We start from the raw sequence: 25,294 nt of genomic DNA on the forward strand, positions 1-25,294 counted from the left end.
TTAAGCCAAGAGCTGACCCATTTGTTTCATTGCAGGTTCAAGAGCAAGTATCATACTTTCCCAATATATTGCAATGTACAAGATCAAGTGTCACACCATGTATATTGAAATGGAAAACAGAAAGTGTCATGCAATTGAAATATATTGGAAATCTAGACTACAAAGAGGCTGTGGCAGCAGGCATCTGTCCATTTCTTAATTATTTGAAATGTACAATATGGAAAGACAGCGGCTAGCATTTATTTTTGAGAGTCATGCAATCAAATTAAATTGGGTACAAAATCAAGTGCCCCAAATTCTAAAATCAAATTGGGCAGGAACAAAAGTGTGTCAAACACTCAAATCATATTAAAATAGGCTCAGTAGATGGAGATCACATTACGCAAAGGTAGCAGCTTTTTCATCTGTATCTTGAATCCATCTCAAAATATTATACTCTATTACAGCTAGGTGATGCGCTCAGAAAGTCCAGTATGGCCTACTATGGTTGAGAAATGGTTAAGCCATAATCACTGATGAAGGATAATGCACTCTGTTGGTGTGCAAGAAGGTGCTTGGAGGGCAGCGATCACCTTGTTATGGAATGATGTTTGCGTGAGTTGGGCCAATCTTGGATCTTGCATATCATAGGCAAAGGTTGGATATCCACTCACTGTTTGAACCACAATAGTTGAGGGCTAAAACCAGAAGGGTAATTAGAACTGTTCTTTAGCAGCTTAACCTATGTTCTGAGCTGATGCATGCTGTGGGTCAATCTGCTTGTGTATCAGCATGCATACACCATGGCACTTCCTGTAATACACCATGCAGTTTACCTTATGCCAAGTTAAGTTACTTTGAATTGCAGGTCAATGTTCTTGCATTGGTTGTCCAGTAGCAAACCTCTCCAACTCAACTTAACTAAGTAAAAACCAGCTCAAAAGCTTTTAGCACTGAAGAGTAAATACCTTAAGAGTTATAGCCCAACAGCCATGATGGTGGTAGAATGGATTCTTCAGGAAAGAAATATCAGCTGCAGTGTCTTTCGATGTAGAATGGACAACTGTGTCAGAGTGCAGTGAATGTGAAACCGTATGACCAGACTGAAAGAAAATGAACACAAGAAAAGAGGGAGAGAAAAGAGATAGTAGAATGCAGAAATCTGCAGAGTAGATGGATGCTGAAATGAAGGCAGATGTGTACATGGGCTGTCGAATGTATCTCCGTGAGCCAATCTCTCTCTCCACCTAAAATGACAAGTGAAGAACGAACCAGGGCAGGCTGCCTACATAGTTGCATTTGTACTACGTATGGATTAGTTCATTCCATACAGTTCGTACCATACCGTACTGTACATATCCATACCAACTCATACCAAAAAACAAGCTATTTTTGGCCTATAAAGACTAGACCACAATATATCTTCCAACTCCTAAGCCTTATGTTTATTATCATAATTTCAAGCCTCTCTCACTCTCTCTCCCTCTCCCAACTTCCAAGATGAATATGCAATTCCAAGCGCATCCCTCTCTCTCTCTCTCTCTCTCTCTCTCTCAAAAGAATGAAGAGCCTCTTTGTCCATCCACCCTACACTTTGCTTTGTTATATGATGTATTACATATACACTCCCATCTGTCTTCTAGTAGCACATTACGGATGTTGTGCATGAGGTTTTACCATGTTACCCTCGTGTATTCATCCTATTAACTCAAGTGACATTGCTATTTTAGCTCTAAACATGTGTTCTATTATCTACAATCCAAAATAACCAAGGTTTTGTTTTTTTTCTCATACGAATATCGTACCGTACATTATAAAATCATAAGGTACCAGTTAGTACCGTATTTTATCGTATCGTACCTTTCATACCTAGCAACCTTGGTTTCCTATAAATAGGCATAAAAAACAACAACAAAATAATCAAGTCAGCCAGTAAAACTAGCTGATTTCTAACATAATAGCAATCGCTGAATAAAATAATGGCTAAAATGCTTTGCAAACTGTGGCTGCAACATGGCAACCTGCACAGCTTGCCAAGGCCGCTCGACTGCTTGGTAAAGCTGGAAATGAAATGTAGACTGCATGGAACTGTCCAACCTGATAAATAGGAAATGTATAACTATGCCCGAGAGTGCTAATTGTAGTACAATAACCTGCCAATGCCTATCCAAGGGATCAATAAATCTCTAACACCACCTCTCACATCTTGGAAGGGGCATAAGGCTCAAGGATTTGGAGTTTTGTTGAAGAACGGTCTAAGAAAGAGCCTTCGTAAACAAATCCGCCAAGTTGTCCTCCATATTGCAATAGACCACATCAATGGTCTTATCCAAGATTTTCTTCCAAATGAAATGATATTGTATCTCGATGTGCTTTGACCTAGCACAGAATACAAGATTCCGTGCCAAAGTAATGCAACTCTCATTGTCGCAGTGCACTGTATATTGGCAAATGGCAACCAGCTCTAGAGGAGAGAAAAGAGAGACAATGAGAGTGTGCTGAAGCAAAAGAGTAGTGTGAAATTAAAACATTGGATACTGCCCATAGAATTGGCAAATTCTAACATCCCCCTACACTGCCAATGTGGTAAAGTACAAGAATAATCAATCACCAAAGAGTAGCAAGTTTAAGGACTTGCAAAAAGCCTCAAACTTCTCACGAGGAAGTGCCTTGGTGAAAATGTATGTAACATTTTTCTATGTAGGAATATACATCAAGCTGATCTCTCCTGCATAGCATCTCTCTCTGACATCATAGTTGTCAGGTACGAAAGGTACGGTATGATAAAATACAGTACTGAATGGTACCTTAAGATTTTATAAGGTATGGTACGATATTAGTACGAAAAAAAACTTGATTATTTTGGACTAAAGGTAATAGAATAGATATTTCAAGTCTAAATAGCAATGCTATTAGAGTATATAAGATGAATACTTGAGGGTAAAATGCCAAAACCTAATGATGCATGCACAACATGTGCTACTGCTACCGACAACTTACAACTACATAGATGACAGAGGAATCATACATGAATGATCATACAAATAAGAAAAGTGCGGGCTTGAGAGAGAGAAGGTTGAGAGAAATTGTTTGAATCTCAAATGACCTAATCTCATGGAAGAATCATATTAATATAAGGAGCATTTAGCTCATCCCAAAGTGCAGTTCGAATGGGAAAAGATGCATTAAGTTGGTACCTTATGGTACTACTACATAAGGTATGTTACCTTAAGTATGGTATAGTATGAAACCTTTCATATGTGGTACTAGTGCAACTATAGTTGTGTGTGTGTGTGAGAGAGAGAGAGAGAGAGAGAGAGGCTTAGGGGAAATAAGAAAGAAAGAAGGAAAAAAAAAGAAATGAGAAAGAAAAAATAAAAGTTGCAGGCTTGAACGAGAGTGGCAAAAAAAGCCAATTTTTTATACTAAATCGTACGGATATGTACCGTACGGATCAATTCGTACTACGTACAAAGACAACCCTGTCTGACATAATGATAATACACCTCAATATGTTTCGTGCCAGTATGAAACATAGGATTTCGTGCCACTACAATAGCACTCTATCGTGAGAAAGAATGGGTGTAGGACACTCCGATGGTAAATGTAGATCAGACAACAATCTACGCAACCATACACATTCTGCTGTTGCTGTAAAGGCTACTCAGCCTCACAAGATGAGATAGCCACTGTAGGCTATTTCTTGCTTAGCCATGAAATGCATGAACGGCCCAGAAAGAAACAGTGTCTACTAGTAGACTGCCTAGTGTTTGCATCACCAACCCAATCTAAATCACCGGAAGCCTATAGTTGCAAGTCTCTCCCCCTGGGAAATAATAATGCATGTGACTGTGTACCTTGCAAGTATCTAAAGATCCACTTAACAACTTGCCAATGATTAGTCCGTGGGCTATGCATATACCTTCTCACCTAAGATACTGCATACTGAATGTCATGGCATGTGTTGCAAAGATAAATAAGACAACTAACAATCTGGTTGTAAATTGCAACATGAGACATCTCGTCACCATCATGCATAGACATCTTTAAGCCTAGCTCCATAGGAGTGCACATAGGTTTGCAATCTTGCATATTAAGCCTATGTAACAACTTATCCACATACTATGACAATGATTTAATTTACCAGGCTGATTTTGGATGAACTGAATCCCCAAATAATAATGTAGACAGCCCATATCTGACATAGCAAATGCATGTTTTAATTTCAACCTTGAAATATACAATTTTTGCTTCTAAAGGTCCAGTAAGCAGCATATCATCTACATTAAGAATGATAATCAACAAGTCCCCCCCTTCATTCTTAAAGTATAGAGTGGGAGTAGTTGGATTGTTTTTTAACCTTTGGCTGACCAAATATGCATCAATTTTAGAGTACCATGTATGAGGAGCCTGGTTGAGACCATGAAGAGCTTTGTTTAGCTTGCATACCATGTTCTCTTTCCCCTTGACCACAAACCCTAGAGGTTGTGACACAAACATTCTCGTGCAAATTCCCATTCAAGAATGTTGTCTTAATATCCGACTGATGTACCTTCCAACCATAATTTGAAACCATAGCAATTACACATCTCACCATACTCATACGAGATGTAGGAGCAAAAGTCTCTTCATAATCTATGCTCTTCTTCTGTGCATAGCCTTTTACTACCAACCGTGCTTTGTTATTAATGCTACCATTAGCCTTCTGTTTGAGTTTAAAAACCCATTTTGTGCCCATGGCCTTCTTGCCAAGTGGTAAATCCACAAGATCCCATGTAGAGTTAGTGGCAATAGAGTCTAACTCATCCTGCATTGCCTACATCCAATGTACATCTTACTGAGCTTCATCCAAGGAAGTAGGCTCATCATCATCCAATAGTGAGCTCATAAATATATCCTCATCACAATCATCTACTTCCATAAAATCAACCAAATGGGCTCCCCTTGTATCATGTGTTGCATGTCTAGCAACTCTTCTAGTGCATTGAGTTAAAGGAGCATCCATTTTACTCTCCTAGAGAGTTTGTAACAGCCATCTCGAGACTATTTTTGTTGCATTTACAGCAGCCCTTTCATGCCATGCTACATCTTTCATTGCATGTGGCAAACCATCACCAATACCCTATTGTTCAAGCACATATGGTGCAACAACAGCTTGCTGTATTATGTCTATCTGGCCATTTACAACAGGCATGGACTCCAAAGAAAGTGGCAAGAGACCCTCAAAGACATCACCAATGTTATGGGTGGCTAGCATTTGAAACCGATCATGTGAAAATGCAGAATTTTCAACAAATATAGCATCCCTACTGACAAAAACTTTCCTTGTGCGTAGGTCATACAAGTGATAGCCCTTGCTTTCTGAACGGTAGCCAATAAATATGCCAAGCTTCAAATGGGGTGATCGTCTTTAGTGCCTTAGTGGGCGCACAATTCAACACATGGTTTCCTTTTGAGCACACAACAAGTCATCTCCATAAGAGTACAATTCTTCCTTTCAGTAATAACATTTCGTTGAGTCATTCTAACAGTGGCTCAATGCATAATGCCATGATCAAGCAAATATATCTCCCCCTCTATCCGTGCGAAGTGTCTCCACTTTCAAGCCAGTTTCAACCTCAAGCTTTACAACGAGATGTTTAAAATGAATAAACAAATTAGGTTGCTTTCAGCCCATACACCCATGGATACCAAGAGTAGTCATCAATAAATGTAACAAGATAAAGATGACCTCCAAGTGCGCGTGTCTTCATGGGACCACAAACATCAGAGTAAATAAGCTGCAATTTCCAAACAGCACGCATTGTACCATCCTTTTTAAAGGAAAATATGTGCATCTTGCCAAAAATACATTCCTCGTATGCATGAGGAGATGAAATCTCCACTATCCACTGGACATAATACATCTACCATATGACACCTATGAAGGGCCATCAAACTTCCAAAACTCATATGTTCATAGTGGGCATGCCATAGCTCTGCATTCCGCATAGCAGGCAATAGCATAGCAACTGCCAGAGCATCATGAGATTGTGCATCATAGATATCCAACAAAAGCAAACCCTTATACAGGGTCCCAGATAGCCTGAGTGCATAATCCATTTCCCTACCTCTGACAATGCATTTGTCATCCTCAAAGATGATCGAAAAGCCATTTGTTAAAAGCAAAGATCATAGTTGTCAGGTACGAAAGGTACGATACGGTACACTACGATAAAATACGGTACTAAATGGTACCTTAAGATTTTATAAGGTACGGTACGATATTAGTATGAAAAAAAATAACTTGATTATTTTGGACTAAAGATAATAAAATAGATATTTCAAGTCTAAATAGCAATGCTATTAGAGTATATAAGATGAGTACTTGAGGGCAACATGCCAAAACCTAATGCTGCGTGCGCAACATGCGCCTAAAGGTGGAGAAGTGGAACCAAGAAGGTCGAGGAAATAATTCCTACACATATTCACAATAGTCTGTGGATCAAGGACCATTTGACTTGCTGCATCCTGGAGTCTAGTCATATTCTCTCGAGCAGGAGAGGCATGGAGAGCTCGAAAGAACTTATGAGTCTGACAAGCACTATCTTGCAAAGTCTCCGTCAAATGTTGCAATTTGGCCTGCTGATAAGATTTCAATTGAAACTCTTTAACAAGGTCAGCCATACGCATTGCCAGTGACAGCAGGAATTCATCATCTAGAGTGTCCACTAGCAGTGAACGAACCAAAGCCAGTAGGTCCTCCGCTGCTTGTCGACGCCCCTGACAAAGAGATGCATGATGGATCCCATACTGCCGAGTAACCCGCTGCACATTAGAAAGCAATCGTTCAAACGAAGCAGTGCCTTGAGAGGAGAAGTCCAATAAGAATCTATCAATCAATTGCTACATATAGCCCAGAAAGATTGCATGCTTCAAATAAGACGAGTTGAAATGCAAAGGGAGTCTCTCTAGAAATTGCTTAAAAGGTGCAATGGGTTGTGCTAGTAGCTCAAGCTGTAGAGGGAAATGGTCTGACAAGGCATATTGCTGCAACACTTTCATTTCGAGTATCTCAGGAAGGAAATCATCATTCTGCATGATGTATATGCGGTCCAACCGCAACCATGTTGTTGCATACTGGGCAGAATGAAAAGTAAACCTTGTAGAAGAAGGGTGTAGCCAAGACCAGAGATCTTGCTTAAGAACAGCAAGAGTCAACTCATGCCACATACAACTTTCCGGCGCGTCCGTTACCGAATGCTCCAATGTGGACTGCGAAGAATCAACACACATATTGAAATCCCCCATCAAAAAACCCCATCTGCCAAGTGACAAGGAAGTCTGCAGAGTATGCCAAAGCTCCTGGTGAGATAAAGGATCATTCGGAGCATAGAGACCAAGTAACCATAAGATCTCTCCTTCAAATAAAATTTCAATCACCACAAAGCGGCCATGTACATCATTTTTAATAAAAACAGACTGATATTTTTCATGTACAATCATGAGCATACCAGAATAATGCATGGCATGTGTCCCTGCATAGAACAAACGAAAGCCATGGCAATCCACAACTTTTCTTGCTTCACCGTGACTCTTGTGCTCAATAGCACACAAGACATCCCACTGATTCTCATGCAATACAGTCCACATGACATGTTGCTTGTGGCGAGAACAAATTCTTCGCACATTCCACGTGGCTATTTTCATGTGTATTCAAAAGAAAATCAGGTACGAGGCACAGCTTGCCTTGATTTGACCTTTTCTGCGAGAATGTCCAAGACTCCCTCATCCAAGAAATCAGCTAACATGGCAAAAGAGTTCTGACGACCAGATTTGGAGCTAGACGGCATATCCGCTGTCTTGGGGATGGAACGGGGATAACGACAATCCCACTAATGACGTTACCTCATGTATCAAAAGCCAGCTTAGCAGGTGAACTCTTTGGACCATCCGAATACACTCTCCTAGTGGGCCGTTGACGGGGGGCAGAGAAAACCATAGCAGGAGCAGAGTGCTCTAAAGAAAACATTTCTTTCCTGCAAATATAAGTACGCATGGAATCTTGCGAGGCAGTAGGTGCAGTATCCACCATGCCAGCAACAGGCCTGTTGCCTTTTTCTGCGCGTACATCGACCCAGTCATTGCCAGGGGAATCCAAACCCGAAACCTGTTGTTTACCTTTATCCAAAACTTTAGGTGGCTGGGTGGCATCTTGCGATGGAGCATCACACACCATATCTTCCATGGGCAGCGCAACACGCTCAGCATCTGAAGTGTGGTGCTTCTCTAGGCATTCGGCCATAAAATGCCCCAATTTTCCACACCAAAAGCAATGTCCTGCAAAGTTGCCCCATTTCAAACGAAAGTGTAGAGGATGCATGCCAGAGCAGTTAAGACGTAACCAAGCAAGCCTTTTCCTAGCAGTGTCCCATAACATACACAAACGGTTACGATTCACGGCCCTTAGGCTTGGGGGGACCAAAACAGTGCCCACAGCGACCATGGCGTCCTTTAACAGTAGCCAATAGACAGCCGGACAGTTTTCCACTTCAACCCACACAAGGCACTCTCGTTGCAACAGGCGCTGAAAATCTGCCATTGGGCGCCATGGCACAACAAAGGCAGTGTAGACAGGAGAGCAGCACGCTGCATCTCCGATTTCAATAGCACCTCAAAAAAGCCTCGGGGCCGAACAAAAATCTCTTCAACACATTCCCCTTGTAGCAGATTGTGTAGCCACTGGCGAATACGGGAAAGCTGTGGGATCCTACCAGTGAAGAAGAGTATCACAGCGCGTTCATAAAACACTGAAAAGGAGCGCAAGACATGTTTCGGGTCCACAGTGGCTTCCAGAACATCTTCAGTTGTTGCAGAGTCAGAAAAGACTTCTTGATTGTGTTGAACATAATCGCCAAGCAGAGTGTTGGCAAACTCCAGCAAATGCTCCCAGTCAACATCCTGAGAGTCCACAGAATCAGAAGCAACCTGAGCATAGGAACGATCCTATTGATCCATTGTCTCTTCCGAAGTATGCTTGGTGCATTTGCCCGCAAGCTGGAAGTCGAGACCAGGGGGCATCTCATCTGTGCATGGAACCATATCCTCTGGTTCCTCGGTATCAGAATCCGGACCAAGAGCTGCCACCGTTTGGTCTATAAAAGCTAGATCCAGGCCAGCCATATTGTATCACTGCGGATGCCGGTCAGAGGCCGAGTGAAGAGCTCACGGGAGGCAGAAACTCATAGGCCTCTCTCTCTCTCTCTCAGGCAAGGCGGGCCCTGTACGGGACTGACGAAGGGGCTGAGGAAGCGCGCACGCAGAAACAGACGGCTGCTGTGCAAAGAGGGCACGTCCACAGGCAGAGAGGGCCTCGTTAAAAGCTAGATCCAGGCCAGCCATATTGTATCACTACGGATGCCGGTCAGAGGCCGAGTGAAGAGCTCAGGGGAGGCAGAAACTCATAGGCCTCTCTCTCTCTCTCTCAGGCAAGGCGGGCCCTGTACGGGACTGACGAAGGGGCTGAGGAAGCGCGCACGCAGAAACAGACGGCTGCTGTGCAGAGAGGGCACGTCCACAGGCAGAGAGGGCCTCATTTCCTTGCGGGCTCACGCTCTCGCGCTCGCTGTGTGGCAACCCGGATTAGGACCAGTCATCACACCCTCGCTCTCAAGCATAGAACTGAGGACGCAAAATAGGATAGGGCGATGCAGATCACCAGGCTGACGTCAGCAGAGGGAAAAGAGGCTAACGGACAGGCAAGACGCGACAGCACAACCAAGGCACAAACCCTGTGCTGGTGACCCATCCGTCGCAGAGCAGGGCGACATAGGCAACACGGTCGCATGGCAAACAAGACAGCACGTCGTTGGCTAGGGTTGGGCGCGATGACACGATCAGAGCAAAACGTTGGTCGAAGGCAGTAGACGAGGGTTGGGCGCAATGACACAAGCAGGGCAAAACGTTGGTCGAAGGCAACAGACGCGTCCGCTAGACGGGGAAACAAATCCGCCATCGCCCACGCACCAGACGCCTCGCCATCGCGATCCTCTCTATCTCTGTAAACTCTCTCTCCCTCCCTCCCTCCCTCCCTCCCTCTCTCTTTTTTTTTTCGTAAAAGGTAATTGTATTAATTACGAAAAGTTTTCATGATTACAAGATACACGATGGCTCTACCCCATCGTGTGTACAAACTGACTGTTTACAAGAACCAGAGGGCCAAATAGTTACAAAATCATGGCAAAGACGCGGAGGAAATTGCCATGTGCCAGGGGCGTAAGTCCTCCCGAGAGAGGATGTCAGAGTGCCGGAGAAGATCTGTTTGCCAATACAAGAAACCTTGAAGCCTAGCAATATGCCGCTGAACATTATAAGCTGAATCAAAAAGGAAAGCATTCCGAATGGTCCAGTTGTGCCAACAGCCCCAATATCGAAGAAAGTGAAACAATATCTTCATATGTGGCTGAGTCGGTATGGGATATTTGGGCTACGCAAAAACCCAATCAAATGGGCGAAGCGAGAAACCAACCACCGCTCGCCAGACAGCTGACAAGAATGACCAGATTTTCTGAGCAAGGGGGCAAGAAATAAAACGATGACGGGCGGATTCCACAATGGTGGTGCAAAAGAAACAGTTGCCATTGGAGATTCGGCGCTTTGAAAGAGCTGAAGCAAGCGGAAGACCACCAATTATCACCCTCCAAAGAAAGACCTTATATTTGAATGGTGTCTTATTTAACCAGCCCTCCATCACAGTTACCTTCCACCATGACCAGGATTTATGCAATCCCCATAGAATATTAGCTTTAGTAACCAGCCATTGATGATCTTTAATCAGAAGATGATACACCTGGTTAGCTGAAGCCTTTTCTAAATGCAGCCGGCCTGCAAAGTCCCAATCCTGCCAGGGACGATCCGTAGCAAGGGCAAGAAAGGGTTGTCTGCTCTGAAGCACCCTCAAAAGTTGTTCCCATAAAAGCCTGTATCCACGAGGGATCCTGAAAATCCTCCAAGCTGTACGAAACGACATGAACATATTGCGACTGGCAAGAGTGGCATCCGCGACCGAAGTTAAGCCCAAACGTGCCATACGGTTGAATTGTGGTCGAAGCTCATGTTTACCGTCCCACGAAATTAACCGCGAGACTCCAACAGTTCCAATTGAAACGAATTAGTGGCTAAACGATCCTCCGCTGGATGCCACTGAGACTTCCGGAGGACCATTTTCCAGGAACACACCAAATGGGCAAGCAGAGATGAGGAAGAACTGGAGAACCGAGAATCTGCATTAAGAACATGCCACCACGAACTGCGGATGTGGGTATTACCATGCAGAAGCCCGTGATCCTCAAGAAAGTAACGGACTATGACGACCCAAGGATGACAATCCGAGCACATGGCGCGAAAAAGAGACCAGCGGAGTGCCAGCATATGAGTGTGGGCATCCAAAACAGCCCCTCCACCCATGCGTTTTGGGGTGCATGCATGAGACCAAGAAATCCAGGAAATACCCGCATGCAAGGAATCCTTCTTCCATAACATGAAACGAATAGACTTCGTAAGATCATTCAGTGTCGTAGTAGTCCAGGGTAGCAATGGCAAGAAATATGTAAGCATTGGCAACATTATTGTTTGGGCTACTTTGAGGCGAACATGGAAGGGCCAGGCTTGAAACTTCCAATACAGAAACTTAGCCGCTAGTTTCTGTGAAATCCACTGTAATAGCTGCTTTGGGGAAACATCAACCCCCAAAGGATACCCAAGATGCCTGGCAATGGAGCCACGGGGGACAACCATGCCCTGCCAGTCCAGTGATTGCAAATCCGACTCCGTGCAGCTAAGAATGGCCGATTTGAAGGCATTTATGCGCAGACCAGAAGCCTGACCAAAAAGAGCCCAAACATCTAATGCTTTGTGAAGATTATCTTTGTCCGCACGCAGAATCATAAAACTGTCATCAGCCAAGAATTGACCAATGAAGTGCTGTCCAGAGGGAAGCAACAATCCAGCCAACTGAGTAGAAGCTGCCATATGAGATAGCATCGAAAGAACCGGATGAGTCGCAAGGGCAAAGAAGAGAGGACTCAAAGGGCACCCCTGTCTGATCGAGCAGGTAAGGACAATTGGCTTGGTAACTCCTCCATTCAACATGACCCGCGAAGATGCTGCAACACTAATAGTATAGATCAGACGAGATATCCGGGCACCAAAGTCCATAGCAGACATAAGTTTTGCAATGAAAGACCAGTCCAGATAATCAAAAGCCTTTTCCAGGTCCAATTGAACCAGTACGACCTCCTGATTTGAATGCCTTGCATAATCAATTGCCAGTTACGCATTTAAGACATTGTGCAAAATGTTTCTGCCCTTAATAAAACCATATTGGAGAGGATGCACAATGGCAAGAAGATACTTATGAAGGCGATTCGCCATAACTTTTGAAAAGATTTTATACATAGAACCCATCAAAGAAATTGGGCGCCACTGTTTCAACATGGATGGCGAAGGAACTTTTGGAAGCAGTTTAATAAGACCGTATTTCCAAGAGGAAGGCATAATCCCTGTTTCCCATACCCGCTGAAACAAAGCCGTCAAAGGTTTCGCGAGCTGGGTGGCAAAAAACTCAAAGAACTCATTGGTAAGCCCATCCCAGCCAGGACTTTTATCCTTAGGCAAGTGTAACAGAGCATCCATGACCTCCGACTCACAAATATCTGCCTCCAAAGTAGATTGCATGTCCTGAGGAACCTGATTGCGGACCAGATCATAAAAAACTGAACGGGCATGAGTAATTTGGCCTGAAGGCGGAGAAGTAGAACCAAGAAGGTCGAGGAAATAATTTCTACACATATTCACAATCATCTGCGGATCAAGAACCATTTGACCTTCTTCATCCTGGAGCCTCGTCATATTCTCTCGAGCAGGAGAGGCATGGAGAGCTCGAAAAAACTTATGGGTCTGACAAGCACTGTCTTGCAGAGTGTCCATCAGATGTTGCAATTTGACCTGCTGATAGGATTTCAACTGAAACTCTTTAATAAGATCAGCCAGATGCATTGCCAGTGATAGCAGAAATGCGTCATCGGGAGTGTCCACCAGCAAAGAACGAACCAAAGCCAGCAGTTCCTCGGCTGCTTGTCGGCGCCGCCCACAAAGAGAGGCATGATGGATCCCATACTGGCGAGCAACCCGCTGCACATTGGAGAGCAATCGTTGAAAGGAAGCAGTGCCCTGGGATGAGAAATCCAATAAGAACCGATCAATCAATTGCTGCATATAGCCCTGGAAGATTGCATGCTTCAAATAAAACGAGTTGAAACGCAACAGGAGTCTATCCAGAAATTGCTTGAAAGGAGCAATTGGTTGTGCAAGGAGCTCAAGCTGCAGAGGGAAATGATCCGACAATGCATATTGTTGTAACACTTTCATTTCGAGCATCTCAGGAAGGAAATCATCATCGTGCATGATTTATATGCGGTCTAACCGCGACCATGTTGTGGCATACTGGGCAGAATGGAAGGTAAACCCTGTATAAGAAGGATACAGCCAAGACCAGAGATCTTGCTTAAGAACGGCAAAATCCAACTGCTGCCACGTACGTCTTTCCGGCGCATCCATAATCGAATGTTCTGATGTGGACTGTAAAGAATCAACACACATATTAAAATCCCCCATCAAAAAACCCCGTCTGCCAAGGGACAAGGAACTCTGCAAGGTATGCCAAAGCTCCCGACGAGATAGAGGATCATTCGGAGCATCTCTTCTTCGAATAAAATTTCAATCACCACAAAGCGGCCATGTACATCATTCTTGATAAGAACCGGCTGATATTTTCATGTACAATCATAAGCACACCAGAATATTGCCTGGCATGTGTCCCTGCATAGAACAAACGAAAACCATGACAATCCACAACTTTACCTGCTTCACTATGACTCTTGTGTTCAACAGCACACAAGACATCCCACTGATTCTCATGCAATATTGTCCACATGGCATGTTGCTTGTGGCGAGAACAAATTCCTCGCACATTCCACGTAGCTATCTTCATGTGGATTCAAAAGAGGATCAGGTACAAGGCACAGCTTGCCTCGATGAGACCTTTTCAGCGAGAATGTCTAGTACACCCTCATCCAAGAAATCAGCTAACACGGCAAATGAGTTCTAACGACCAGATTTGGAAGTGGATGGCATATCCGCTGACTTGGGGATGGAGCGGGGATAACGACGATCCCATGGGGTAATGACATTACCTCGAGTATCAAAAGCCAGCTTAGCGGGTGGACCCTTAGGACCATCTGAAGACACTCTCCTTAGCTGTCAGTTGACAAGGAGCAAAGGAAACCATAGCAGGAGCAGAGTGCTCTGAAGACATCATTTCTTTTCTGCGGATATACGTACGCATGGAATCTGGTGAGGCAACAGGCACAGTATCCATCATGCCAACAGCATGCTTGTTGCCTTTTTTTGCGCGTACATCTACCCAGTCATTGCCACCAGAATCCAAACCCGAGACCTGTTGTTTACCTTTATTCAAAACTTTAGGTGGCTAGGTGGCATCTTGCGATGGCACATCACACATCATATCTTCCATGGGCTCGCAACATGCTCGGCATCTGAAGTGCGGTGCTTCTCTGGGCATTCAGCCATAAAATGCCCCAATTTTCCACATGAAAAGCAATGTCCTGCAAAGTTGCCCCATTTCAAACGAAAATGTGTAGGATGCATGCCAGAGCAGTTAATGCGTAACCAAGCAGGCCTTTTTCGCGCAGTGTCCCATAACATACACAGGCGGTTGCGATTCATGGCCCTTAGGCTTGGGGGGACCAGAACAGTGCCCACAGCAGCCATGGCGTCTTTTAGCAGTGGCCAATAAACAGCCGGACAGTTCTCCACACACAGGGCATTCACGTTGCAGCAGACGCTGAAAATCTGCCATGGGGCTCCATGGCACCACATGGACCAGACGGCGATCAACGAACAATGGCAGTTTAGACAGGAGAGCAGCACGGTGTGTCTATGATTTCAACAGCACCTCAAAAAAACCTCGGAGGCCAACAAAAATCTCTTCAACACATTCCTCTTGTAGCAGACTGTGCAGCCACTGGCGAATACGGGAAAGCAGCGGGATCCTACCAATGAAAAAAAGTATCACAGCACGTTCATAGAACACTGAAAAGGAACGCAAGACATGTTTCGGATCCACAGTGACTTCCAGGACATCTTCCGTTGCAGAGTCCGAAAAGACTTCCTGATTATGTTGAACATAATCGCCCAGCAAAGTGTTAGCAAACTCCAACAGGTGCTTTCAATAAACCTCCTGGGAGTCCACAGAATCAGAAGCAACCTGAGTATAGGAACGATCCTGATGATCCATTATCCCTGCCGAAGTATGCTTGGTGCGTTTGCCCGCTTGCTGGAGGTCAGGAGCAAGGGGCATCTCCTCTGTGCACGGAACCATGTCCTCTGGTCCCTCGGTGTCAGAATCCGGGCCAAGAGCTGCCACCCTTTGGTCTATGAAAGCCAGATCCAGGCCAGCCATATTGTATCAGTACGTATGTCGGACAGAGGCCGAGTGAAAAAGTCGCGGGGGCCAGAGACACGCAGGCTTCTCTCCCTCCCTCCCTCCCTCCCTCCCTCCCTCTCTCTCTCTCTCTCTCTCTCTCTCTCTCTCTCTCTCTCTCTCTCTCTCTCTCTCTCTCTCTCTCTCTCTCTCTCTGCAAAATCCGCAGCCCTGCAAAACCAAGGCACCGCAGGGCTACAGCCACAGGGCCGCAACTGGGTGCCGGTACAGAAGCGGACAGAATCGAGCAAGTGAGTCCCAGATCAGCAGGGCGGGCGAAAACCGTGGGAGTAGGCGCAGGAGGTAGGCGCCTGCGTCAACAGGTCGGGCACGCGCAGGTGGACCCTTGACCAAGGGTGCATGAGAGAGCAGCGGGCGGCCGCAGCGCTGCTCAGGCAGCGAGAATCTGGATGAGATGCTCTATTCGTCTGACACCTGTCACGATTAGGGTTACAGCAGGAGGTCGGCCCTTCTGCAAAAACGAGCGAACGCGAGCAGGGGGGCCAGCGGACAGCAGGACGATCGCGTCAGCGTAGGCTTAAGGGTCTCTTGTACTGGCAGATAGATCTTCTCCGGCACTCTGACATGCTCTCTCGGGAGGACTTACGTCCCTGGCATATGGTAATTTCCTCTACGTCTTTGCCATGACTTTGTAACTCTTAGGTCATCTGGTTCTTGTAAAGAGATAGTGTCCTCTTTACACACGATGGGGTAGACCCATCGTGTATCTTCTAATCATGAAAACTTGTACCTTCTTCGTAATTAATACAATTACCTTATACGAAAGAGAGAGAGAGAGAGAGAGAGAGAGAGAGAGAGGGAGGGAGGGAGGGAGGGAGAGAGAACAATGTTGCGATGGCGAGAGGAGAGCCCGTCCGACCTGCCGCCGCCAATCTGACCTGCGGGACGTGATCGCGACCGTTGCCTGTCGCTGCTGTCGCCTGTCAGACTTGCGGGACCTGTTGCCTGTCACGCCTATCTACTACTGCCCCATCACGATAGGCGGAATCAAAAAGAAAAGCATTCCGAATGGTCCAGTTATGCCAACAGCCCCAATATCGCAGAAAGTGAAACATCATCTTCATATGTGGCTGTGTCGGTATGGGGTATTTGGGTTGCACAAAAACCCAATCAAACGGGCGGTGACGGGCGGATTCCACGCTGGTGGTGCAAAAGAAACAGTTGCCGTTGGAGATTCGGCGCTTGGAAAGGGCTAAAGCAAGCGGAAGACCACCAATCATCACCCTCCAAAGAAAGACCTTATATTTGAAGGGTGTCTTGTTCAACCAGCCGTCCATCATCATTGCCCTCCACCATGACCGGGATTTACACAATCCCCATAGAGTATTAGCTTTAGTAACCAGCCATTGATTATCTTTAATCAGAAGATGATACACCTGGTTAGCTGAAGCCTTTTCTAAATTCAGCCGGCCTGACAAGTCCCAAACCTGCCAGGGACGATCCAAAGCAAGGGCAGGAAAGGGGTGTCTGCTCTGGAGCACCATCGAAAGCTGTTCCCATAAATGCATGTATCCACGAGGGATCCTGAAAAGCCTCCTGGCTGTACGAAAGGATATCAAGACATCGCGACTGGCAAGGGTGACATCCGCGACTGAAGTTAATCCCAAACATGCCATGCGGTTGAATTTTGGTCGAAGCTCATGTTTACCTTCCCACAAAAGCAACCGCGAGACTGCCAATAATTCCAATTGAAAAGAATTAGTAGCCAGGCGATTCTCTGCTGGATGCCACTAAGCCTTCCAGAGGACCAATCTCCTGGAACATACCAAATGGGCAAGCAGAGATTAAGGACTGAAGAACCGAGAATCGGCATTAAGAACATGCCACCAAGAACTCCGGATTTGGGTATTACCATGCAGAAGCTCGTGATCCTCTAGAAAATAACGGGCTATAACGACCCACGGATGATGATCCGAGCACATGGCCCGGAAAAGAGACCAACGGAGTGCCACCATATGAGTTTGGGCATCTAAAATAGCCCCTCCACCCATGCATTTGGGGGTGCACGCATGCGACCAAGAAATCCAGGAAATGCCTGCATGCAAGGAATCCTTCTTCCATAACATGAAACGAATAGACTCAGTAAGAGCATTCAATGTAGTAGCAGTCCAGGGCAGCAATGGCAAGAAATATGTGAGCATTGGCAACATAATTGCCTGGGCTACTTTGAGGCAAACATGGAAGGGCCAGGCCTGAGACTTCCAATACAGAAACTTAGCCGACAATTTCTGTGAAATCCACTGTAGGAGCTGCTTTGGGGGAACATCAACACCCAAAGGGTACCCAATATGCCTGACAATGGAGCCATGGGGAATAACCATACCCTGCCAGTCCAATGGCTGCAAATCCGACTCCATGCAGCTGAGAATGGCTGATTTCAAAGCATTGATGCGAAGACCAGAAGCCTAACCAAAGAGAGCCCAAACATCTAATGCTTTGCGAAGGTTATCCTTGTCCGCACGCAGAATCATAAAGCTGTCATCAGCCAAGGATTGACTAATGAAGTGTTGTCCAGAAGGAAGCGACAATCCAGCCAATTGAGTAGAAGCTGCCATATGAGATAACATCGAAAGAACTAGATGAATCGCAAGGGCAAAGAAGAGAGGACTCAAAGGGCACCCCTGTCTGACAGAGCGGGCAAGGACAAATGGCTCGGTAACACCTCCATTCAGCATGACTTGAGAAGACGCCGCAGCACTAATGGTGTAAATTAGACGAGACATCCGAGCACCAAAGCCCATAATAGACATAAGTTCTGCAATGAAAGACCAGTCCAAATAATCAAAAGCCTTTTCCAGGTCCAATTGAATCAGTACAACCTCCTGATTAGAATGTTTTGCATAATCAATCGCCAGTTGCGCATTTAATACATTGTGCAGAATGTTTCGGCCCTTAATGAAACCATATTGGAGAGGATGCACAATGGCAGGAAGATGCTTATGGAGCCCATTCGCCATTACTTTGGAAAAGATTTTATACATAGAACCCATCAAAGAAATTAGGCGCCAATGTTTCAACATAGACGGCAAAGGAACTTTTGGAAGCGGTTTAATAAGTCGTTCTTTCCAGGAGAAAGGCATGATCCCCGTTTCCCACACATGCTGAAACAGAGCCATCAATGGTTTCACTAGTTGGGTAGCAAAAACCTCAAAGAACTCATTGGTAAGACCATCCCAGCCAGGACTTTTATCCTTGGGCAAGTGTAACAGAACATCCATAACCTCCGCCTCACAAATATCTGTCTCCATAGTAGCTTGTATGTCCTGCGGAACCTAACTGCGGACCAGATCATAAAAAACTGAATGGGCATAAGTAATTTGGCCTGAAGGGGGAGAAGTGGAACCAAGAAGGTCGATGGAATAATTCCTACACATATTTACAATAGTCTGCGGATCAAGGACCATTTGACCTTCTGCATCCTAGAGTCCAGTCATATTCTCTCGTGCAGGTGAGGTATGGAGAGCTCGAAAGAACTTATGAGTCTGACAAGCACTATCTTGCAAAGTCTCTGTCAGATGTTGCAATTTGGCCAGCTGATAAGATTTCGACTGAAACTCTTTAATAAGATCAGCCACACGCATTGCCAGTGACAGCAGAAATTCATCATCTAGAGTGTCCACCAACAGTGAACGAACCAAAGCCAACAGGTCCTCCGCTGCTTGTCAACGTCGGCGACAAAGAGATGCATGATGGATCCCATACCGCCGAGCAACCCGCTGCACATTAGAGAGCAATCGTTCAAACAAAGAAGTGCCCTGAGAGAAGAAGTCCAATAAGAATCTATCAATCGATTGCTACATATAGACCTGAAAGATTGCATGCTTCAAATAAGACGAGTTGAAACGCAAAGGAAGTCTCTCCAGAAATTGCTTATAAGGTGCAATGGGTTGTGCAAGCAGCTCAAGCTGTAGAGGGAAATGGTCCGACAAGGCATATTGCTGCAACACTTTCATTTCGAGCATCTCAGGAAGGAAATCATCATTCTGCATGATGTATATGCGGTCCAACCGCGACCATGTTGTTGCATACTGGGCAGAATCATAAGTAAACCCTGTAGAAGAAGGGTGTAGCCAAGACCAGGGATCTTGCTTAAGAATGGCAAGAGCCAACTCATGCCACATACAACTTTCCGGTGCATCCATTACCGAATGCTCCCATGTGCACTGCGAAGAATCGACACACATATTGAGATCCCACATCAAAAAACCCTATCTGCCAAGTGACAAGGAAGTTTGCAAGGTATGTCAAAGCTCCCAGCAAGATAAAGGATCATTCGAAGCATAGAGCCCAAGTAACCATAAGATCTCTCCTTTGAATAAAATTTCAATCACTACAAAGCGGCCATGTACATCATTTTTAATAAGAGCAGGCTGATATTTTTCATGTACAATCATGAGCACACCAGAATAATGCATGGCATGTGTCCCTGCATAGAACAAACGAAAGCCATGGCAATCCACAACTTTTCTTGCTTCTCCATGACTCTTGTGCTCAACAGCACACAAAACATCCCACTGATTCTCATGCAAGACAGTCCACATGGCATGTTGCTTGTGGCGAGAACAAATTCCTCGCACATTCCACGTGGATATTTTCATGTATATTCAAAAAGAAAATCAGGTACAAGGCACGGCTTGCCTCGATTTGACCTTTTCTGCGAGAATGTCCAGGACTCCCTCATCCAAAAAATCAGCTAACACGGCAAAAGAGTTCAGACGACCAGATTTGGAGGTAGACGGCATATCCGCTATCTTGGGGATGAAACGGGGATAACGATGATCCCATGGGGTAATGACGTTACCTCTAGTATCAAAAGCCATCTTAGTAGGTGGACCCTTTGGACCATCCGAATACTCTCCTTGTGGGCTATTGACAGGGAGCAGCAGAAACCATTGCAGGAGGAGAGTGTTGTGAAGACAACATCTTTTTCTTGCGCATATAAGTACGCATGGAATCTTGTGAGGCAGTCGGCACAGTATCCACTATGCCAGCAATAGGCTTGTTGCATTTTTTCCCGCGTACATCGACCCAGTCATTGGCACGGGAATCCAAACCCGAAAACTGTTTTTTACCTTTATTCAACACTTTAGGTGGCTGGGTGGCATCTTGCGACGGAGCATCACACACCATATCTTCCATGGGCATCGCAACATGCTCAAGTTCTGAAGTGTGGTGCTTCTCTGGGCATTCGGCCATAAAATGCCCCAATTTACCACACGAAAAGCAATGTCCTGCAAAGTTGCCCCATTTTAAACGAAAGTGTAAAGAATGCATGCCGGAGCAATTAAGACGTAACCACGCAGGCCTTTTCCTGGCAGTGTCCCATAACATACACGAACGATTACGATTGACGGCCCTCAGGCTTGGGGGGACCAAAACACTACCCACAGCGGCCATGGCGTCCTTTAACAGTGGGCAATAGACAGCCGGACAGTTTTCCACTTCAACTCAAACAGGGCATTCACGTTGCAGCAGACGCTGAAAATCCGCCATTGGGCACCATGGCACAACATGGACCAAACGGCGATCTAAGAACAGAGGCAGTTTAGACAGGAGAGCAACCTGGTGCGTCTCAGATTTCAACAGCACCTCAAAAAAGCCACGGGGCCCAACAAAAATCTCTTCAACACATTCCCCTTGTAACATACTGTGCAGCCACTGGCGAATACGGGAAAGCTGTGGGATCCTACCAGTGAAGAAGAGAATCACCACGCGTTCATAGAACACTCAAAAGGAGCGCAAGACATTTTTTGGGTCCACAGTGGCATCCAGAATATCTTCAATTGCAGAATCAGAAAAGACTTACTGATTATGTTGAACATAATCGCCAAGCAGAGTGTTGGCAAACTCCAGCAAATGCTCCCAGTCAACCTCCTGAGAGGCCATAGAATCAAAAGGAACCTGAGCATAGGAACGATCCTGATGATCAATTGTCTCTTCCGAAGTATGCTTGGTGCGTTTGCCTACAGGCTAGAAGTCAGGACCAGGGGGCATGTCTTCTGTGCACAGAACCATTTCCTCTGGTTCCTCGGTATCAGAATCCGGACCAAGAGCTGCCACTGTTTGGTCTATAAAAGCCAGATCCAGACCAGCCATATTGTATCACTGCGTGTGCCGGTCAGAGGCCGAGTGAAGAGCTGCAGTCTCTCTCTCTCTCTCTCTCTCTCTCTCTCTCTCTCTCTCTCTCTCTCTCTCTCTCTTTCTTTGTACAGATCAATGGGTACTCTGGCCGAGATGCTCTCTCTCTGACAACTAACGGGCTTAGGGTTTCACAACAGCTGGACGCCTCGGCAGAAAAGGACATGCACAGGCAGGCGAAGCCGCGAACAGCAACATAGACGAAGGCAGCGGGGCGACTGGTGACATGGCAGCGCGATTGGGCAGAGGACAGGACGGGACAGACAGTGGCGCAGACGAGTGGTGAGTGACGGCTACGCCGTCTGTGCTCCGATGAAAGCAGCCGACGGATGGCGAAAGAGGGGCGGCGGCAAGTCGCGACCAGGATGCGCCATAGCTCTCAACCTCGCCATCTCTTCTCTCTCTCTCTCTCTCTCTCTCTCTCTCTCTCTCTCTCTCTCTCTCCCTCTCTCTCTCTCTCCTCCCTCCCTCCCTCCCTCTCTCTCTCTCTCTCTCTCTCTCTCTCTCCCTCTCTCTCTCTCTCCTCCCTCCCTCCCTCCCTCCCTCCCTCCCTCTCTCTCTCTCTCTCTCTCTCTCTCTCTCTCTCTCTCTTTTGAGAAAACTTGTTGAAGCCCTTGAACAGTAAAAATATCCTGCACCATCACGCACGAGTGGTGATTGAAGTTGTGTGAATAATCTCTAACCATGGACCAGTCACATCGTGGATGACAACCCTTGCTGATGTCATTAAAGCTACTTGCCACAATAATAAGCCTCTAATGTGACCAATATGAGCATGAATTTCAGAGATAGAGCTAAAGATAAAAGCATTTCTAGTACGTTAGATGTGCCAAAATCCAGCCCAACACAAGAAATGAAACAAATCAGAATGTTACAGCTTCAATGTGTCATTCTGGGGTAATCTTCCCAAGACCTAAGAGAGTTAGGAATTCTTTGGGATGTCACTGAAATCCAAACCCAGAAAATGAATTTCCAACTGTCTAGCAACCAGGCATGAAACAAAAAGATGAGATGCAATTTCCAGGTGTAGTGCAAAATAGAAAATGGCCACCATGAATCTTGCATCATTATTCCATATCTCCAATAGGGAGGCCTCCTATAAGAACTCTCCAAACAAAGGCCTTGCCCTCATATGGGATCTTTTGACTTCCATAACTGTAGCAATCTGCGCCCTTTTGTGTGCCCATCTCAATATGACCACAACTTATTAGCCTTTTCACTAACCCATATATTGTCCTTTGTCATCTTATGGTGCATTGCATTTTCTAAAACTTGTAGAAAATCATTAGGGTGGGTGAAACTCCACCTTGGTGCGGATCAGAATCCTCAAAATCAGGAAGCGGAATATGCTACCTGCCCAATTTTTTACTCCAACCTAGATCACACCAGCTAATGATTTCTGGGTATGTAGAAGTATTGTTGCATATGACAAAAAGAATAAAGTCTTCAGCCGTGAGGGATAGTTGAATCCCCCAAACTCCTCAAACCTAATCGCGCCGTTACATTCAGCTTTGGACAATGTTTTATTTGTCCAATGCAGTAATCTCCTCAACCAATGCTTTCCCAATATCCACCCAATGTGCTGCTCCAAACAGATGCTCTGTAAGAGAGCTAATCAAAGAGCCACCATGTGTTTCTTGACATCCAGAAGAGCATCTGCACCCATATACTTTACAGCAGTGACATGGTACCAACACACACACACACACTCTCTCTTTTCTTTTCTTTTTTCGTAAAAGGTAATTATATTAATTACGAAAAAAATACAAGATTACTTGATTACAAGATACATGACGACAATCTAAGCCATCATGAGAAGAGGTTCTAAGTACTACAAGTAACAAGGTCAAGGCAACGGCGCGGAGGAAATTGCCATATGCCAGGGACGTAAGTCCTCCCTAGAGAGCAAATCAGAATGCTGGAGAAGATCTAGCTGCCAATACAAGAGGCCCTTAAGCCTCGCAATATGTCGCTGAACATTACAGGCGGAGTCAAAAAGAAAAGCATTCCGAATGGTCCAGTTATGCCAACAGCCCCAATATCGAAGAAAGTGATACATGAGCTTCATATGGGGTTGTGCTGGAGTGGGGTATTTGGGCTGCCCAAAAACCCAATCAAAGGGACGCAGGGGGAAACCAACCACTCCTTGCCAAACAGCCGATAAAAATAACCAGACTTTCTTAGCAATGGGGCAAGAAATAAATCGGTGGCGGGCGGATTCCACAGTTGTGGTGCAAAAGAAACAGTTGCCATTGGAGATTCGTCGCTTGGAAAGAGCTGAAGCAAGCGGAAGACCACCAATCATCACTCTCCAAAGAAAGACTTTATATTTGAAGGGTGTCTTGTTCAACCAGCCCTCCATCACAGTTGCCCTCCACCATGACCGGGATTTACGCAATCCCCATAAAGCATTCGCTTTAGTAACTAGCCATTGATGATCTTTGATCAAAAGATGGTACACTTGGTTAGCAAAAGCTTTGCTTAAATGGAGCCGGCCTTGTAGGTCCCAATCCTGCCAGGGATGATCCAAAGCAAGGGCAGGAAAGGGTTGTCTGCACTGGAGCTCCCTCAAAAGCTGTTCCCATAAAGGCCTATATCCACAAGGGATCCTGAAAAGCCTCCTAGCTGTACGAAATGATATAAGCACATTGCGACTGGCAAGGGTGGCATCCGCAACTGAAGACAAGCCCAAACGTGCCATCCGGTTGAATTGTGGTCTAAGCTCATGTTTACCTTCCCATGAAAGTAAACGCGAGACTGCCTGATCCGAGCACATGGCGCGGAAAAGAGACCAACGGAGTGCCTGCATGTGAGTTTGGGCATCTAAAAGAGCTCCGCCACCCATGCGTTTGGGGATGCACGCATGTGACCAAGAGATCCAAGAAATACCTGTGTGCAATGAATCCTTCTTCCATAGCATGAAACGAATAGACTGAGTAAGAGCATTCAGAGTCGTAGTAGTCCAAGGCAACAATGGCAAGAAATATGTGAGCATTGGCAACATAATTGTCTGGGCTACTTTGAGGCGAACATGGAAGGGCCAGGCCTGAGACTTCCAATACATAAACTTGGCCACCATTTTCTGAGAAATCCACTGCAGAAGCTGCTTTGGGGGAACCTCAACACCCAAAGGGGACCCAAGATGCCTGACAATGGAGCCACGAGGAACAACCAGACCTTGCCAGTCCAAGGACTGCAAATCCAACTCCGTGCAGCTAAGAATGGCTGATTTGAGCGCATTGATACGAATGCCGGACGCCTAACCAAAGACACCCCAAACATCCAATGCTTTTCAAAGGTTATCCTTGTCCGCACGCAAAATCATAAAGCTATCATCCGCTAGGGATTGGCTAATGAAGTGCTGTCCTGTAGGAAGCGACAGTCCGGCCAACTGAGAAGAGGCTGCCATATGAGATAACATGGAAAGAACTGGATGTGTCGCAAGGGCAAAGAGTAGAGGACTCAAAGGGCACCCCTGTCTGACAGAGCGGGCAAGGACAAATGGCTCAGTAACACCTCCGTTCAGCATGACTCGCGAAGATGCCACAGTGCTAATGGTGTAGATTAGACGAGACATCCGAGCACCAAAGCCCATAGCAGACATAAGTTCAGCAA

At 45.7% G+C, this 25,294-nt stretch overlaps 1 protein-coding gene and 1 long non-coding RNA gene across 6 annotated transcripts in view; both read right to left on the reverse strand.

Annotated features, from left to right (window-relative positions):
• LOC148028087 (U-box domain-containing protein 35-like) overlaps positions 1-25,294 on the reverse strand; it is a 115,529-nt gene that overhangs the window by 804 nt on the left and 89,431 nt on the right. The window lies entirely within an intron of this gene.
• On the reverse strand, positions 12-4,408 carry LOC148028088 (uncharacterized). Its single transcript, XR_015692681.1, has 3 exons — positions 1,183-4,408; positions 948-1,042; positions 12-792 (listed from the first exon to the last, which is right to left on the reverse strand). It is a non-coding gene; the product is annotated as an uncharacterized LOC148028088 (long non-coding RNA).

The sequence above is a fragment of the Lygodium microphyllum genome, chromosome 12, assembly GCF_053477565.2.
Source record: "Lygodium microphyllum isolate KBCC chromosome 12, Lygodium_microphyllum_v1.1.10, whole genome shotgun sequence".
NCBI classification, from domain to species: domain Eukaryota; kingdom Viridiplantae; phylum Streptophyta; class Polypodiopsida; order Schizaeales; family Lygodiaceae; genus Lygodium; species Lygodium microphyllum.